Below are 18,803 nucleotides of genomic sequence, written 5' to 3'. Positions count from 1 at the left end.
AAAGCAGAGCAAATATACAAGATATACATGAGATCACAGGTGTCAGTGGGGTGAGGTTAGACATCATGTTCTTTTAGCCATAGAATCAGATTGGATCGGAATTGCTGGTAAGGAAGATCTTCTCTTAGGGCAGAGGGAAGGGAGTTCCAATATTGTGCTGCTTTGACAGCGAAGCTACTCCCGCCTTATTAGTGAGTTTAAATCTGGGCACTAACAAAAGGTTGGAGTTAGCTTTTCTTAGGGTGCGAGATGCAGTTTTCCTTGTGAATTCGTCTATAAGGTATTGCGGGGCTGCGTGGTTAAGGCATTTATGTGTGATGGATGCTCTTTGCCAGCGGTTAAAGTCTTTCTGAAAGGGCTGATGCGTACTTATCTTCCTACGCCCACGCAAGTCCTGAACTGGAGCCTGAACACCATCTTGACAGCCCTCATGGAACCTCCCTTCGAACCCATACACAGATGCTAAGTGAAGTTATCTTGGAAAACAGCCTTTTTGATAGCCATCACATCAGCCTGAAGGATCAGTGAGTTACAAGCTTTGTCGTCTGAACCTATGTTTACTTTGTTCCAGAAGGATTGCGTCATCTTAAGTCCACAACCTAAGTTCCTTCCCAAGGTGCTGTCTGAGATGACACTCACAGAGCGCATTGTTTTGCCAATTTTTTTCCAGAATCACGCTTCTGAAGCGGAAAGAGCATTACATTCTCTAGACATTGCGAGAGTTTTGAAGTTTTATTTCCAGAGAACCAGGGAGTTCCGCTCCTCAAACCGACTGTTCATTGCTTTCTCTGACCGTACCAAGGGACAGCATATCTCTAAACAAAGTCTGGCACACTGGGTTTCATCCTGCATCACCCACTGCCATCATATCAAAGGCGACCCTCTAACTAGACCGCTACCAGCGCACTCCACCAGAGGGAGGGCGGCGTCAACAGCATTCCACGCAGGGGTGGCCTTGAAGGACATATGCAGAGCCGCCACGTGGAGCACTCTGCACACGTTCGTGAAACACTACTGCCTGGCTGAAGATACCAACAAAGAAACCGCAGTTGGACAGGCAGTGCTCTGCCATCTATTTGCATAAGGTAGGACCAGCCTCCTTTCCCCCACCTTTCCCAAAGTATGTAACCATTGTGTTGCTGCATGGTAAATATTTGATCAGAAATATGTTTTTTTCTGTATTTGTGCATATATGTATATGATGGTGCATGTTTTAACTGCTTGGTATTCTATTCAAGCATCTGAATATATGAAAGATCCAATGCTGGAGAAGTCTTAGTTACTTACCTGTAACTGTATTTCTCCAGCATTGGTATCTTTCATAGATTCACATGCGCCCGCCCGCCTCCCCTGAGAGGCTGCTCCTATGCTCAGCATCCATCATACTGTAGTCTCTACGGTTCAAAATCTGAAGATGGCTGCCGGGGGGGGAGCTTAAGCCCTGCCACCTCATTGTGTGTATATTGAATAAAAAAATTAATAATAATTTTTATCACTGAGGATTCCCAGTCTGACGACGGGGAATAATCCAGCGTGTTAATCTATGAAAGATACCAATGCTGGAGAAATACAGTTACAGGTAAGTAACTAAGACTTCTCCTCTACTTCCTCTTACCATCACCAGGATGGTTGGCTGATGATGCAAAACAGGGTCAAATTTTATTTTCTTGGCAGGCATCATATTTCGATCCTCAGCTGTCCAACTCAACAATTGGTCAGGCACCCAGTATCTATCCTCCTCTATCCAACTCTAAAAGCCTTTGCATAGTTTCCACTCTCCCTTCTCGACTACTCATGTGTCACCTTGCCCTCTCTCTGCTTCCTCTCGCTTCTGCTCTTTCTCCTTTCTTGCACGACATCTGAGAAACAGTCCACACTGATGTGTATTTAAAACCAAACTAAAATTCCTACCTTCTCACCTCTGAGTTAGCATCTTTACCTACCTCTCATCTGCCTTCTAGTTCACATTTTTCCCTCGCCTCTAAACTGCTTCTGCCCCTCACTTTCTCTGCCTCCACTCTAGCACTTCATCCAGCATGGTCACATTGATAACATAGTTGGCTGTACCACCTACCTGCTCTTAAAAATGTCTAATGTTGGTTGTCCTTAATCTAAGTAGGTGTTTTACTTCTCATTAGTGCACAGTAATCTTTTTCACAATCAAATCACCAAGTAGTCTTCTCTGTCTGACTGCGTGGATGCCTTTCATTTGTAAGCCATCCGAAACTGCATGATGGCCTTTTTCAAGTTTCAACCTGTTTCCGGTGCCCATGGATCATCGGCCAAACAACCCCATTGTCACTTGAACAGGTAAACCATTCTCTTTCTCATGGGAGCGCGAGAGTCAGCATAACTTTCTCTCAGCTCCACAACGTAATCATCCGCTAGCTGGCGCCTTTCTTCAAAACAATCCTTGAAGCAATATAGACTAATATAAACAGCGAGCCTCACTGAAAAACATGTTTGCCAGTAAAACAGTGTTCAAACTTCACATTAAATGAAGATGTTACTGTTTTAGTCAAAAACTTTACAATTCAAAAGCATTACAGAAGGTCCACCCTTGTTTTGTCAACAGTGACTGTTCCATTTACTCCCCTCCACAACCTGGTCAGAATGTCACTGGAATTCACCCCATTGTAAGAAGCTCACTGTTTCCCATCAAATCGGACTTCTTATCTATCGTACATTATTTTGTGATCAAAAGAACATTGTGCTCTTCATCCTCCCTCTACAGTGGGCTGTCAAAGCTATCTGTGTCTGGGTCGTGCTTGTGTTTTCCCATTACCATGGGTACTCTCATCCTCTGCCAGGGGTGGTGTTTCTGGCTCATGTTTGGTTAAAGCCGCTGCCACATCTTTGGTCAGTGATTTTTCTAGGCACCTGACTTCATCATTACTCTTACGTGGTGGCATCTCAGGATCATCATATACTGCTTCATCTCCAAGGGCATCTGAATCTGTGGGGGGTGGAATACCTGTATTCTCATCCGGTTCACTCATGCAGCTCATATAGTCATCATGCAAATGTAAACACTGGTCTGGGAGAATGTGCTTCTGAGGCAGAGTTTTTCTGGGATGCAGTCAACCAGTCCTGGAACCGTATTGTCTACACGGCTGCCATTGATGAGCACATAAGGGCTCCCCACATTTCCGAATTGCGGATTTCAGATTTCATGGATGATGCCCATTGCATGCTTTTCCACAGGGACCCTGTTACTCTGGCGGCGTATGGTGCATAACACGTGTTTGCTGTGTGAGTTTTAGGGGGTGGGGGGGTTAAATGCAGGGCAATGCAATTATCTACTTGCCATTCCATGATGAACCACATGCTGTGTAATGTTAAAAAAATAAAATCTCACAATGCTGCTGTGAAGGGTCTTGCATATTGCCTTACACCTCCAGATCCAGAGGCATGCACGCAGACCTTTCTAATAGTGGAGGAACTTACCTTGTTGTGGTCTGGCATGTCTGGTCCCCCAATGAATTCGATGGAAACAATGGGCAGCAAGACTGTAACTGCCTTTTCAGCTAGTGTCCTGGGGTTCTGCGCAGGTGGACCTCCCCCTGTGACACTGATGTGAGCTTGATGATCAGCAATGTTCTCTTTGGTTTGCTTATTCACGTCCTCCCAACTCTTTTTTATTTTATTGTTGATGTGATTGTCAACATCCAAGGCATTGGAATTTGCAGTCAACTCAGCCCAAAGGCTCCCTGTCTGGCCCTTTGTCGATGTAGGTTGTGGATGGTGGACTCATGCCAATCATGTAATGCATTATGATCCCAAGGACTGCATCAGTGAAATGATTGGCTCTGTGGCATGAATCTGCTTCATGGCTGTTCTAATTGCCCTTGGATGCCATTCTGATAAGCTGTGATATGCTCCTTCCTGGTTTGCTTGTTTGTTTAGGGTGATAGTGTGTGCTTTTCTAGATTTGACGCTGGGGCATGTTTTTTTTGCATCATCATGCATCTTGTATAATTTCTGCATGTAAATGCACACCTGAGGGATGTGTTTGGAACATGCACATCGCATCATATGTACCTTTAATTGTGCACTTATTTGTGCTTGTCTGTTTGCAGATACTTGCACTTTCTTGTGCAAGGAACCTTTTTATGTGAATTTCTGTGATTTTGCCCATCACATTGAGATGTGCAGTGGTTCATGTGTGTCTTTGAAAAAAATGCTAATTTCCTTGTGAAGCACTTTTTTTTAGAATCTGCCCAAATGATTACAATAGTCAGTGATACAAATCATTAAATATATCTTCATACGTTTCATTAGAACTTCAAGAAGAAGATCAATTTATCTTTTATTTCTTATCCTATTTGCTTTAAATAATTAATGTTCTAGTCTCCAACACGTCATTTTCTTCATGCATTCATGATTTATAAATAGCCAACGAACATTTTTTAACATTTAGTAGTTTAGATAGAGGTAAAATGTAGTTGTCTCTCTTAAGATGTACAGAAGAATAAATAATGTATATTTGCCTTAGGTGAAATCCTTTCACATTTAGCTGATAAAAACAAAGTTGTGTACGTTTAGTAATTTAATAGCAGTTGGTTTAATCAAACCTTTGCAATATAACAACGATCACGGAATTTAACAAACAAAAAAAAAGAAAATGTCATCACCGTGCAATAACATCGTTATAACTCATACAATATTCTCTAAAACGAGTATTAATAAATTACAGAATTCACTTTGTTTACCAAATTCATCACTACTAACAATTAATTAAAAACATGACACATTGTTTAAAAACCTAACAACAGCAAGAGGTAGTGCAACTGATTTCCTTTCTAACATTCCCCCCACCCCATAAAACTCCAGTCTCTACAATAGCCACATCTCTAACAAATGTCCCAAAATATAAAATCCATAGATGTAAAAGGACAGGACACACCATAACGCCTGGTATACATTCTCCCTGGGGCTACCCCCTCTGATACATATTATCTCAGTGGTGTGAGTAGCAAATGCGTGTATGATAATAAGCCTTTCACCAGGTTTGTAGAAAAAAAGGTAGGTAAACTTTCACCATAGATATAGATTTTTCAGTGTAAGTTTGTAAAATACTGGATTGCGATTTTACTTTTTCTGACTGTTCCTCATCTGGGTGCCCTGATGTGCCAAGTCCTGCCCTAAATACATATTAGTACCCGGCGAGAGTCAAGCAGAATGCAACACGCATTCTGATTGGCTCTCGCCGGGTCGTTACCCAGTCGAGAATCCCTCGATTCTCGGACAGGATTCCAGCTTCCTTGTCCACGGCAGGGGGCGTGGCAGCCCCTCAGCCAATGAGGAGGCTCGGAGCCGGGCCATCTCCGCTCCAAGCCTCTCCACGGCTGAGAGGCTACCTTTGCTCCCCGCCAGGGACTCTGTAAGGTTTTTTTTCTTTCCCTCCCCTTTCCTCCCTCCTCCCTGCCCACCCCACTTACCTTCTTGCTCCTTTGTCCCCAGTGGGGGACGATGGCAGCCTCCAGCCGTGTGGAGACTGGGAGCGGGGCCATCCCCGCTCCACGCCTCCACACGGCTGGAGGCTTCCATCGTCCACTGCCGGGGACGCAGGTAGGTTTTTTTTTTTTCGCCCTCCCAACCCCACTTACCTTCTTCTCCTTTTTTTTCAGGAGCGGACGCGCTGGAAACACTTCTGTTTCCAGCGCGTCCGCTCCCGATGGCCGCCATGGAAAGGGAAAACGGACTCCATTTTCCCTTTCCCGGCGGCCATTTTTTTGGTCTTTTTTTTTTTCTTTCCTGAAACTCTGCAGCATTTCGGAACAGAAAAATTCTTTTAGTGCCCCGGTCATGCAGATCTTGCGGGCCAGGGTACTAAAAGCAATATGACCCGAGCTGTGGGGGCATTACAATGCCCTAGGGACTTTGTTCTAACTATGGGCCCCGGGGCATTGCCTGAGTCGGTAATGCCCCCGCCGCTCGGGTCATATTGCTTAATTAGTTTTCTGAAATTATGTTATTATCCGTGGCATAGATATACAGTTGACTATATACATACTTCTCAAATATCTTTAAAGAAACATTGTTTAGGGAAACACTGATGGTTCAACCTACCACCTCTTTATCATATATCTATTTGTTTGAACCTGTGTTGTAGATGTATATATGCTCACCAATAGCCACATACTTTGGCAGTACCGTGGCATGCAGTGTGGGGTGGTCAGAACCCATAGTACTGATGTCCCTTACTATAATTCGACTTCTTGAAATATGTCACTTTCCATGATCACCTTGAGAATCACATTTTAGTTCCACTTGCAGCAATGTCAATATGAATACAAATTTTGGGGACCATGCTCGTCTTTTGCTAAGAGGCCCTCACAAATCCTTGTACCAGCCCTAACAAATAGCCTTAGTTCTTGCTTCTGTGTTATGCTGCCTAACATTTTTGGATTGATCTGCCTGCACAACAGAGGAACTGAGAATTCAAGGAGTACCTGAAACCTATGTGTATTAACACATCATCATAGAGTGACAGAGAGAATCTGCACTTTTCAATATGATTGTTTCGTCAAAGTGGTCAGAATTGTTATTTAGGCAACATGATCCGAGGCTGGGGGGGGGCAATTACCAGTCGGGTAATGCCCCTGGGCCATAGTTAGAAGCCTGAGCATAGCGAGGGCTTTAACGGAGCCCTGGGGGCATTACCCGACCAGTAATGCCCCCCCTCGAGGGTCATATTGCCATTAGTATCCCGTCAGTTCGTACCGGGTTACTAATAGCAATTTTTCTCGAGTTGAGAAATGGCGCTGCGATCATTTCTCAACTCGAGATAAAAAAAGCAAAATACAATTCTGGCCAGGGATCGGGGAGAAGGTACTACGTGTAGGCACTTCTCCCTTTCCATGGCGGCCATTAAAACCAAAGAAAAAAATAAAGTAAACAAAGAAAATGTCCACCATAGAAGGGGTGAAAGGACTACACGTAGTTTCTTCTCCCTTTCCATGGCGGCCACTCTTGGAAGCAGAGGCTTCAGAACCTTGCTTGAACGGAGCCCTGGGGGCATTATCCAACCGGTAATGCCCCCCTCCAAGGGTCATATTACCATTAGTACCCAGGCACGTCATACCAGGGTACAAATAGCAATTTTTCTTGAGTTCAGAAACAGTGCTGCAATGTTTATCAACTTGAAGAAAAAAAAGCACAAAAAATGGCTATTCGGGAGAAGGGACTACACGTAGTCCTTTTCCCTTTCCATGGCGGCCATTAAAACCAATGAAAAAAAAAATAAGCAAAAATAAATAAGCGAAAAAAAATTCTCCAGCATTGGATCTTTCATGGATTCACATGCTTAGAATATTCCCCGTCGTCAGACTGGGACCCTCGGTACACATATATAGCCTTTTCCTATAGGAAAACTTCCGACACTTTTGTGTCCTATCTACGTCCTTTTAGGACCCGCCTACGCATGCTCCGTAGGCCGTCCCAGTATAAAAGGCCCGCTCCCGTGGCTCCCCTTCAGATTTCAACCGTCTCCAAAGTAGTGGGATCTCCTCGCGTCGTCTTACTATTTTGTACAAGGTTGTGTACTGGAGTTGGAGTTCGAAAAAACTTTTCTTCCATGTCAGGAAAAGCGCTGTACCGTCCATGCGCGACGTGCGGATTGAAAAAAGTTTACGAGGGGGACGGACATATGGATTGTATATATTGCCTCCACCCTCATCACTCGGCTGATAGCTGCGACATATGCAAAGGGTTTTCTCAAAAGACCCTCAAAGACCGAAACCGACGGCTGGTGGCATGGCTGAATGATGGAGCAGGGGCATACCCCCCTTCGGAGGTAAGCTCCACACAATCGGTGAAAACATCACACCGTGCTGCCTCGTCGGAACCACCGACGAAGAAATCTCAACCGACGGAAAAAGAGTCATCTCGGAGCCATTCAGCTAGAGAATCCTCGTCGAAAAAATCGTCATCTTCATCAAAAAAGTATGACAAGGAAAGGCCGAAATCCTCCTCGGGCGATCACCATAGATCGACCTCGAGTCGAGAGTCGAGTAAAGGCAGGCCAAGTGTGGAAAAGGCGGGACCGCCTAAACCCCTTGCTAAGCCACCGTCGTCGACGGCGGTCCAGTCATCGGCCTCCACCCCGCCACTGACGCATGTGGTATCCACTGTCCCACCGACAACGACTGCGACGGTGGCCTCGTCAACGGGGATTCTACAGGAAGCCTGGAGGCCTGAAGTTTTTGATCTGATCCCCCAGGATACTTTATTGCAAGAACAGGCTGTGTCGCTGTCCTCGGGGGAGGACGAGTGCGGGAGAATAGCTGGCCCGGCAGACCTTGGGCTACGAGTGGTTGACAAGTCGTCGACGACGAGGGGATCCTGTATTCCGGTATCTGTCCCTCTTCTCAATCCTCAATCTGTTTTGTCATTGGAAATTCTGTCCACGCTTCAGTCTTTGGTACAGTCGTTGGACCAGAGGCTACCTCAGCTAAACCTGCCACAGTCACCCGTCGACGAGCCGGGCCCGTCCCGTCCACCGACGCACTTACGCACGCCAATCTCAGCACTGGCACCCCAAGAGGAAGGTGAGCTGCCAGATTCTGAGTCGGACAGGGGAGCCATGTCGGATATCTCATCATCCCCCTCCAGGGATCCAACCTGGGAGTCAGAGGTGGAGTTAGAAGCCCCAAGAAGCCCAGCTCACCCGTCCCCTCCGGACGACATTGCATCATTCCATTCTATGATGGAGAAGGCGTGTAAGGAATTTGGTTTGTCCCAGGAAGAACAGAAAAAGGACTGTTTTTTGTTCGACCACATGGGTAAGAGAAGGAGGTCTGTGTTCTCAATACCAATACTAGACCACGTGTGGAAAGAGGGGTTGCAGACAATGCGTCACCCCTTTTCGGAGCCGGCAGTGAAAGGACGCCTCGAGAAAAAGTTTAAGGCTCCAGAGTCTACCCCCACGTGTTTATCCTCCCAACCAACGCCAGAATCGGTGGTGTCAGCAGCAGCGGCGAGGAAGGCGAAGGCCCAGCACAAGTGCACGACTCCGCCTGAAAACGAAGCAAGACGCCAGGATGCCTTTGGCAAAAAAGTGCTATCCGTGGGAGCAACCACAGTAAAGGCCGCAAACTCTCTGGCTATTGTAGCCAGATACGACAGAGAGATGTGGCACAGGCTAGCGCCGTTGCTGGATCATCTTCCGGAAGAGCATAGGAAGGCAGCGATGTTACTTGTCCGAGAGGGTGAGGAAGCCTCCAATCACGCAATAAACATCGCGGTGGACCTCTCTGAATCAGGCTTCAAGCAAGTCAATAATGGGGTCGTATTACGACGACAGTCATGGCTCAAGTGTACCTACTTCAGACCAGAGGTACAATACAAAGTATTAGATATGCCTTTTGAGGGAGACCTTTTATTCGGAGAGAAGGTAGACAAGGCCCTAAAGGGAATGAAAGAGGACTCGGACACGGCACGTTCATCGGGTGCCCTCCAGAGTGGCCGAAGCTACAAGTCTTTTCGTCCCTTTAGAGGGGCTTCAGGTAATTCCAGATTCTCTGCGTCTGGAGACAGATCCTTTGGCAGGTCGGCTTACCCCTCCCAAGGGTACAGGTGTGCTTCCCAAACGGAAAACCGACGCCGGAACTTCCAGACGTCCAGGAAGTGACCATCCTATCCGTCGTCGTCGAGAGACAAACAAAATAAAGATCAGCAGTGACAGTCAACACACCGTTCTGGGGGGAAGAGTGTCCGCATATGTCGACGAATGGGAACGAATAACGACGGATCAATGGGTCAATTTAAGCACAGCCCTCCGCACATTCCACCTGCGTTCACCGCTCATTCCCATCTGAGGATACTGCAACAAGAGGTTACACTCATGTTAGCAAAAGGCGTGATAGAATTAGTTCCAACATCACAGAGAGGTCAAGGAGTCTACTCAAGATACTTCGTCGTAAAAAAGCCGAATGGCAAATGGCGTCCCATTTTAGACTTACGAGATCTCAACAAGTCTTGAAAGAGCCTAAAATTCAAAATGCTCACGCTGCAGGAAGTGATCCGCGCCGTTCAAGAAGGGGATTTCTAGCAACCCTGGATTTACAGGACGCGTACTTCCATATTCCAATGTGTCGGAAACACAGGAAATTCCTGAGATTTGTAATAGGGCGGACTCACTACCAGTTCACGGTTCTTCCCTTTGGGCTCAAGACCTCCCCCAGAACATTCACGAAATGCCTGGCCCCAGTAGCGGCCTGGCTAATGAAGCAAGTGACATGATCACTGCTTCCAAGGAGCCAGGACCAGCCCAACATCCTTGGAAGCAGGCCCCTAACCCTAAGCCTATGCACCAGCCGGTCCCAACTGGGACCTTTTGGACCTTGTCCTGGCGCCGGTGGCACCAGGCTCATCAAAGCCATCGGTCCCGGCACTGGAAGCGCCGGGCTCATAATATGTGTGAAGATGCTTGGGTGGACTTACCTGCGGCAGACCATGCTGCTTACTTACCAGCTACATAGGAATCCTCTGTAAGCCGGAACTACTTTCTTACCTGGGTGGGGCAAGCTCCACGCCCTGGATACAACACTGGAACTCTTCTGGAACAGGAACTCTTTTCTTACCTAGGCGGGGCCGTGGAGGAAGACGCCTCATCACTCCTAGGCTATTTAAACCACACCCGATTGATGAAGCGTGCTTCGCGTTATTCTGCATCTGCAGCAGAACGCTCACCGAGTCTGTTCCAGCTTTTCTTCTTCCGATCCTGTACCTGCAAGAACAATACTTACCATTCCAGTATCCAGTCTTCAGCAGCGCCTGTAAAGACAAGAAACAACAGGTTAGCACGGCGACTTCACATGCAACGCATTCCTTACCTGGTCCATCGGCAGCGACCATTTCTTCACGCTGCACCTCCGCCTGTGGAGACAAAAGCATAGTTATTACTCACCGGCAATCCGCGAATTCCGGATGTTTTCAATGCTGCAACCCAGCATCTGAAAGACAAAAGAAGAGACATTAGACAGGTATTTACTTACGCCCATCACGCTCGCCACAATAGAGCACCTGCAACTACTCCGGCATTTTCCAGCATCTCTTCAGCACGAACTCACAGCTGTAAAGGAAAGAGACAGTTAAAGCGCTTGCATTTACTTACGCATTTCCAAGCGCTTCTTTCCCAGGCTCTGGCTCCAGCTTTGGCTCTCTTCATTCCATCTTCTATCACAAGAGCCCTGCAAAACAAATAGAAGAAAGCATTATTCCGAGCCCTGCTCAATACTTACGTGTCCACGCACCTAAAGACTATATGGACTAAAAGGTGTCCGGAAACTCACCGCTCGTGCTGTTAACGGCGGTTGCGATCCTCTGATGTTAAGAGGCCTACGTTTCACCCAGTGAAGGAACTGGCAACGGCACCCTGCACCAGACGCAGATGGAGAGTCTAGCATTTACCTATCTAAGAAATCTCACCCTTTGAGTTCGACACATAGTGCGAGAGGCTCAGCCCCAGAAGCCAATCGAGTCCTGCACATCACTTTTCGAGTCACAGACACCTTCCTGCCTAGACCAGCGCCTCCGTGGGAATCAGGTGAGCGTTACAGAACGCAAAGCCCACCACAAAACTCCTACCCAGGCGCAATGGAAACCTCGGACACAGACCAATTGGCCCAATTGCTTGGGGAACTAAGAACAGAGGTACATGCAGCTCGTCAGGAAACAAACTCTTTGAGAAAAGAGCTGATAATATCCAAGGAGCGAACGGAGGACCTCGCTAGGCAATTACTACAAACGCAGGCAGGACAGACTCCTTTGCCCGCTCCAGGAGTAAGTTATCCTTCAGCATCCTCAAATCCAGTGCAAATCAATCTACCCGGTAATGTGCCTTTGGCTCCACCCGAACGCTTTTCTGGTGACCCAAAGAAATTTGCAGTGTTCATCAACCAGTGCCGCCTACACTTCTTATGTCGCCCAGCTGCCTTTCCAACAGACCAGACCAAGGTGGCTTTTGTGCTTTCTTATCTCAGTGGCAGTGTCGCAGATTGGTCGATCCCTTTGGTCACTCAGGATGATCCGGTCCTTCAAGATTTTCAGGCCTTCCAGTCCAGCATGGAGAAACTGTTCGCAAGACATGCACAAGGGCAGGCCTTGGACAATGAACTCCTTTCGTTACGACAGGGTAATCAAGACCTCTTGACTTATATTGCCTCATTCAACAGACTCATAGTGGAAACTCAATGGCCTGAGGATAAAAGAATAACGCTTTTCTACAGAGGCCTGCGTGGAGAGCTCAAGGATGTGTTAGCTCAAATTGTGAATCCTCCACAAGAATGCTCAGACTATATTGACTTAGTTGTCCAATTGGACCACAGATTACAGAACAGGAAGGCTGATCGTTCCAAATTTGATACCCGAGTATTTTCTAAACCACAGACCTCTACTAGGGGAGCTGACACCGTGGAACCCATGCAAATAGGGGGCATGAAAGGACCTTTAACTCAAAAGGAGCGGGAAAGAAGAAGACAGCTGCAATTATGCCTCTATTGCGGAAACTCGGGGAACTTTCTTCGAGACTGCTCAGTGAAACCAGCTAAGAAGGCTGTAGGAGCCGCAGATACCTGTACCAAAAATTCTGAGCAGGGAAACGACCTAGCCCGACAAGTGTAGAGGTCCTCTTGCCAAGCGTTAAAATCTATCCTCGCATTTCGAGGTGCCTATGGTCCTCATTAGCCCAGAACGTCCGGATCGTTTGCATGCAATTGAAGCTTACATCGACAGCGGAGCAATCGGTAATTATGTGGACCGTGAAATGGTATCAAGGATGAATCTACCTCTTGTCCCTAAGGCAGTAAAAGACGTCATTACTACAGTGGATGGCACGGAGATAGCCTCCGGACCAGTAACGCACGCCACCCAAGAAGTGACGTTAGTGAGCCAAGATGGACACCGGGAGAAAATCGTGTTCGATGTGATCAAGGCCCCTCAGTTCCAGATCATTCTGGGAATTCCTTGGTTAGAGAAGCACAATCCTCAGATCGATTGGCGAGCAAAGACGGTTCAGTTTCCAGAATGTTTTACCACTTGTTATCCTCGGCCTGATGTTTCACTGGCAGCGATCTCTTCCGAGGTTCCCAAATTACCTCCCGAATACCAGGAATTCCAAGACGTCTTTCGGAAGGACCAAGCTAACACCCTGCCTCCTCATAGGTCCTACGACTGTCAAATAGATCTGATACCCGGAACAACTCCTCCTTGCAGTAGGATTTATGCCCTGACCGAGCCAGAGAATCTTCACCTCAGACAATATCTGGACCAATACCTAGCTAACGGGTTTATCCGTCCTTCAAAATCTCCAGCTTCCTCGGCTTTGTTCTTCGTTCCGAAAAAGGAAGGAGACCTTAGGACTTGCATAGATTACCGCGCCCTGACTTAAATCACTGTTAAAAACAGATACCCGTTACCTTTGATCCCTGAACTCCTGGACCAAGTCAAAGACGCATGTGTTTATACAAAGTTGGATCTCAGAGGAGCCTACCACTTGGTACGAATAAAAGAGGGCGATGAATGGAAGACGGCCTTCCGCACCAAGTATGGGCTGTTCGAATATCAAGTGATGCCCTTTAGACTTTGTAACGCTCCTGCCGCTTTCCAGTATTTTATGAACGATGTCCATAGAGAACTCATAGATGTGTGTGTTGTTGTCTACATTGATGACATCCTCGTCTATTCATCATCAGAAGAGGAACACCAGAGACACGTCAAAGAGGTTCTCGAGAGATTGCGTCAACATAACCTTTTTGCTAAGCTTGAAAAATGCGTTTTCAACGTAACTGAAGTTGAGTTCCTGGGATTCATATTGTCACCTAACGGAGTCCATATGGATTCAAAGAAAGTCGATGCAATCATCAAGTGGCCATCACCAACCTCTGTAAAAGGAGTTCAAAGCATGTTAGGCTTCACTAACTTTTACCGCAGATTCATTCCTGAATTCTCTCGGATAGTCCAGCCCATCACCGCTCTGTTAAAGAAGAACAAACGTTTTGAGTGGTCTACTGAAGCAGAACAAGCTTTTCAGGACTTAAAAGCTAAATTCATTTCTGCACCTGTTCTAAAACATCCTCGCCCAGAACTCCCCTACATCGTGGAAACGGATGCTTCTAGTTTTGCTATGGGGGCAGTTTTATCACAAAGAGATCCGGTCACACACCAATTACATCCTGTAGCCTTTTGGTCCCGCAAATTCTCGGCTCCGGAGATCAACTATTCAATTACAGACAAGGAACTTTTAGCTATCAGATCGGCCTTTAAAGCCTGGCGGCATTATCTTTTGGGAGCCAGACACACAGTCACCGTAATGACTGATCACCGCAATTTACAATATCTGAAGACGGCCAAAGCTCAGTCTTCCAGACAGCTTCGCTGGGCTCTGTTTCTGGCTGAGTTTGACTTTATAATTACTTATCGACCAGGCAGTAAAAACGGAAAAGCAGATGCCCTCTCCCGGATGGGAGTAGATGAACATTTGACCAATCCAGAACCAATACCCATAATCCCAGAACAAAGGATTTTGGGTTTGGTCAGCGCTCAATCCTTTGAAGACATCAAGACTACAGTCAAATCACTCCTAACCCCGGCCGATTTGCAGGACTGGCAATTAAAGGGAAAAGAATTCTCAGTGGATCAAGACCTACCATATTTCCGAGGACGATTTTACTTGCCCTGTGAGAAAATACAAAAACAAGTAATCTCCTGTTATCATGACTCTCTAATGGAGGGTCACCCTGGCATTACCAAAACCATGGAAAAGATCAAAAGACATTTCTGGTGGCCATCATGGAAGAAGGATATTAGAGACTTTGTAATCTCCTGCGGTGTGTGTGCCCAGAATAAAAGTCAGAAGGAGAAACCAGCCGGCCTATTACACCCACTAGACATCCCTCCCTGTCCATGGCATACCCTGTCCATGGATTTCATCATGGACTTACCTCCATGCTCAGGGTATAATACCATTTTAGTAGTCGTGGATCTATTCTCCAAGATGGCTCACTTCATTCCCCTGAAGGGCCTACCTTCAGCTTCAGTATTGGCCCGAGAATTCTTAGAAAACATTGTTCGGTTACACGGTTTTCCCTCGGTTTTGGTCTCCGATAGGGGAAGTCAATTCATCTCCCACTTTTGGCGAAGTTGCTGTCGTCTAGCCCAAATTGATGTAAGACTTTCAACCAGTCACCATCCCCAAACTGACGGACAAACCGAGAGGACAAATCAGACTCTAGAGCAATATCTACGTTGCATGCTCCAACAAACTGAAAACCCTTGGAAGGATATTCTTTGGATCGCTGAATACGCTTACAACAATTCGACTCATTCTGGAACCGGGAAGACTCCCTTCTTCCTATTATACGGACACCACCATATACGGATCCTCCCCAAGAATTCGAAACACCTGCTGTGGATCACTTGCACTCGGAGATCACTCGTGCTTTTAAGGAAGCCACTGCCCATCTGCAAAGAGCTAAAGCTCAATTCAAAAAAGGAGCAGATCGACACCGTAAAGAGGCCCCTCACTACGCAGTAGGAGACCAGGTCTGGTTATCCACTAAGCACCTGCCTCTAAAAGGACCCCGCACCTTCATCCCGAGATACCTTGGACCCTATCTCATCTCTGCCATAGTTAATCCGGTGGCTGTCAAATTGGAATTACCTGCGCATATGAAAATACATCCAGTATTTCATGTCTCCTTATTAAAACCAGTACAACCAGAAACCCGATTGACTGAACTCCCAGAACCTGTTTTGGTAGAAGGAGAACTTGAATTCGAAGTAAAGAACATCCTAGACTCCAAAATCTCCAAATCTAAATTATATTATCTGGTTGATTGGAAAGGATATGGCCCCCAGGAAAGGTCTTGGGAACCCTCAGAATATGTCCACAAACCTCGTCTGGTCAAGAAATTCCATCTGAATCACCCCGACAAGCCAAAACCCCCGGAGAAGACACGCTTAGGAGGGGCCTTGAGGGGGGGTGCTGTCATGATCACTGCTTCCAAGGAGCCAGGACCAGCCCAACGTCCTTGGAAGCAGGCCCCTAACCCTAAGCCTAGGCACCAGCCGGTCCCCACTGGGACCTTTTGGACCTTGTCCTGGCGCCGGTGGCACCAGGCTCATCAAAGCCATCGGTCCCGGCTCTGGAAGCGCCGGGCTCATAATATGTGTGAAGATGCTTGGGTGGACTTACCTGCGGCAGACCATGCTGCTTACTTACCAGCTACATAGGAATCCTCTGTAAGCCGGAACTACTTTCTTACCTGGGTGGGGCAAGCTCCACGCCCTGGATACAACACTGGAACTCTTCTGGAACAGGAACTCTTTTCTTACCTAGGCGGGGCCGTGGAGGAAGATGCCTCATCACTCCTAGGCTATTTAAACCACACCCGATTGATGAAGCGTGCTTCGCGTTATTCTGCATCTGCAGCAGAACGCTCACTGAGTCTGTTCCAGCTTTTCTTCTTCCGATCCTGTACCTGCAAGAACAATACTTACCATTCCAGTATCCAGTCTTCAGCAGCGCCTGTAAAGACAAGAAACAACAGGTTAGCACGGCGACTTCACAGGCAACGCATTCCTTACCTGGTCCATCGGCAGCGACCATTTCTTCACGCTGCACCTCCGCCTATGGAGACAAAAGCATAGTTATTACTTACCGGCAATCCGCGAATTCCGGATGTTTTCAACGCTGCACCCAGCATCTGAAAGACAAAAGAAGAGACATTAGACAGGTATTTACTTACGCCCATCAGGCTCGCCACAATAGAGCGCCTGCAACTACTCCGGCGTTTTCCAGCATCTCTTCAGCACGAACTCACAGCTGTAAAGGAAAGAGACAGTTAAAGCGCTTGCATTTACTTACGCATTTCCAAGCGCTTCTTTCCCAGGCTCTGGCTCCAGCTTTGGCTCTCTTCATTCCATCTTCTATCACAAGAGCCCTGCAAAACAAATAGAAGAAAGCATTATTCCGAGCCCTGCTCAATACTTACGTGTCCACGCACCTAAAGACTATATGGACTAAAAGGTGTCCGGAAACTCACCGCTCGTGCTGTTAACGGCAGTTGCGATCCTCTGATGTTAAGAGGCCTACGTTTCACCCAGTGAAGGAACTGGCAATGGCACCCTGCACCAGACGCAGGTGGAGAGTCCAGCATTCACCTATCTAAGAAATCTCACCCTTCGAGTTCGACACACAGTGCGAGAGGCTCAGCCCCAGAAGCCAATCGAGTCCTGCACATCACTTTTCGAGTCACAGACACCTTCCTGCCTAGACCAGCGCCTCCGTGGGAATCAGGTGAGCATTATAGCAAGGCCACCACGTATACCCATACCTCCCCAGCGTCGACCGACACAAGTTTGCAAGCCACCATGCAGCTTCTGCAACAGCTGGGATTTGCCATAAACTTCGAAAAATCCTCTCTGCGGCCATCGAGAACGTTGGTGTTCCTGGGGGCACAGTTCGAGACCCAGTTGGGGCTAGTGAAGCCTTCTCTCAACAGAACCTCAAAACTCAATCAGCTGGCGGGCCGACTACGACAAACCACCAGGCTCTCAGTGAGGAAATACGTTTCGGTCCTAGGGGCCATGGCATCTTGCATCCATCTGGTGGCAAACTATCGCCTATTCATGAGGCCAGTCCAGGAATTCCTCGCGGACCGATGGACACAGGCCCAAGGATCGTGGTCAGACAAGATAACCATCGACGACGACAAGCTGCTTCGGACCCTTCAGTGGTGGCAGAGTTCCCACAATTTGAACAACGGTGTACCCCTACAGGAACCGGAGTTTCAGCGAACCATAGTCACGGATGCGTCCCTAACCGGATGGGGAGCTCACATGGGTACCCTTCAAACGCAAGGTCGCTGGTCTCCAACGGAGTCACTCCTACACATAAACGTGTTAGAGCTCAGAGCAGTACGATGGGACTTGAAGGCATTCCTACCACACATCAAGGGATCGCGAGTACGAGTACTGACCGACAATACGACGGCCATGTTTTATTTGAGAAAACAAGGAGGGACGCGATCAAGAACTCTTTCCATAGAGGCCCAGAAAACATGGCATTGGGCATTGAAGCACGGGATTTCCATCGTGGCTCACCATCTCCCGGGAGTGAGGAATTCGCAAGCGGATTCCCTCAGCAGAAGCATGGCCCAGATACACGAATGGGAAATGGACACACTTCAGCTGATGAAAGTGTTCGAGAAATGGGGTCACCCCCCTCTGGACGCTTTCGCAACCAAGGACAACAAGAAATGTGAGCAATTCGCAAGCAGATGGCCCCAAGAGGGTTCCATGGGAGAGGCATTCTCCTTCCCATGGACGGACATGTTCCTTTATGCTTCTCCTCCGTTCCCCCTCATACGGAGGACAGTACAGTGGATACGCAGATACAGTTGCCGGGTAATTCTAGTGGCACCGCATTGGCCGCGGCAACCGTGGTTCTCCGACCTGCTTCACCTGTCGCTGGAACATCCAATAGCGTTTCCGAGAGTCCCAAACCTTCTATCCCGGGACAAAGGAACGGTGTGGCATCACGACTCGGATAGTCTCAACCTTGCAGCCTGGCTCCTGACTTTTCGGAGTTCGGTGCTTTAGATGTTTCGGAGGATTGTCAAAAAATTCTGCAGGCGGCTCGAGCCCCTTCTACCAACAAATCTTACACCTATAAGTGGCGGAGGTTCTGTGAATGGTGTCGAGGACAGCAAGGCCTACAACCGTTGACGGTGATGCCGGAACAAGTTCTACCTTACCTGCTTCTCTTGGCGGTGAGTGGTTTATCCTTCACATCGATA

The sequence above is a fragment of the Ambystoma mexicanum genome, chromosome 5q (genome assembly GCF_040938575.1).
Source record: "Ambystoma mexicanum isolate Mex_15411 chromosome 5q, UKY_AmexF1_1, whole genome shotgun sequence".
NCBI classification, from domain to species: Eukaryota; Metazoa; Chordata; class Amphibia; order Caudata; family Ambystomatidae; genus Ambystoma; species Ambystoma mexicanum.
The sequence above is the reverse complement of the archived record's forward strand: the minus strand, read 5'-3'. Positions refer to the sequence as shown.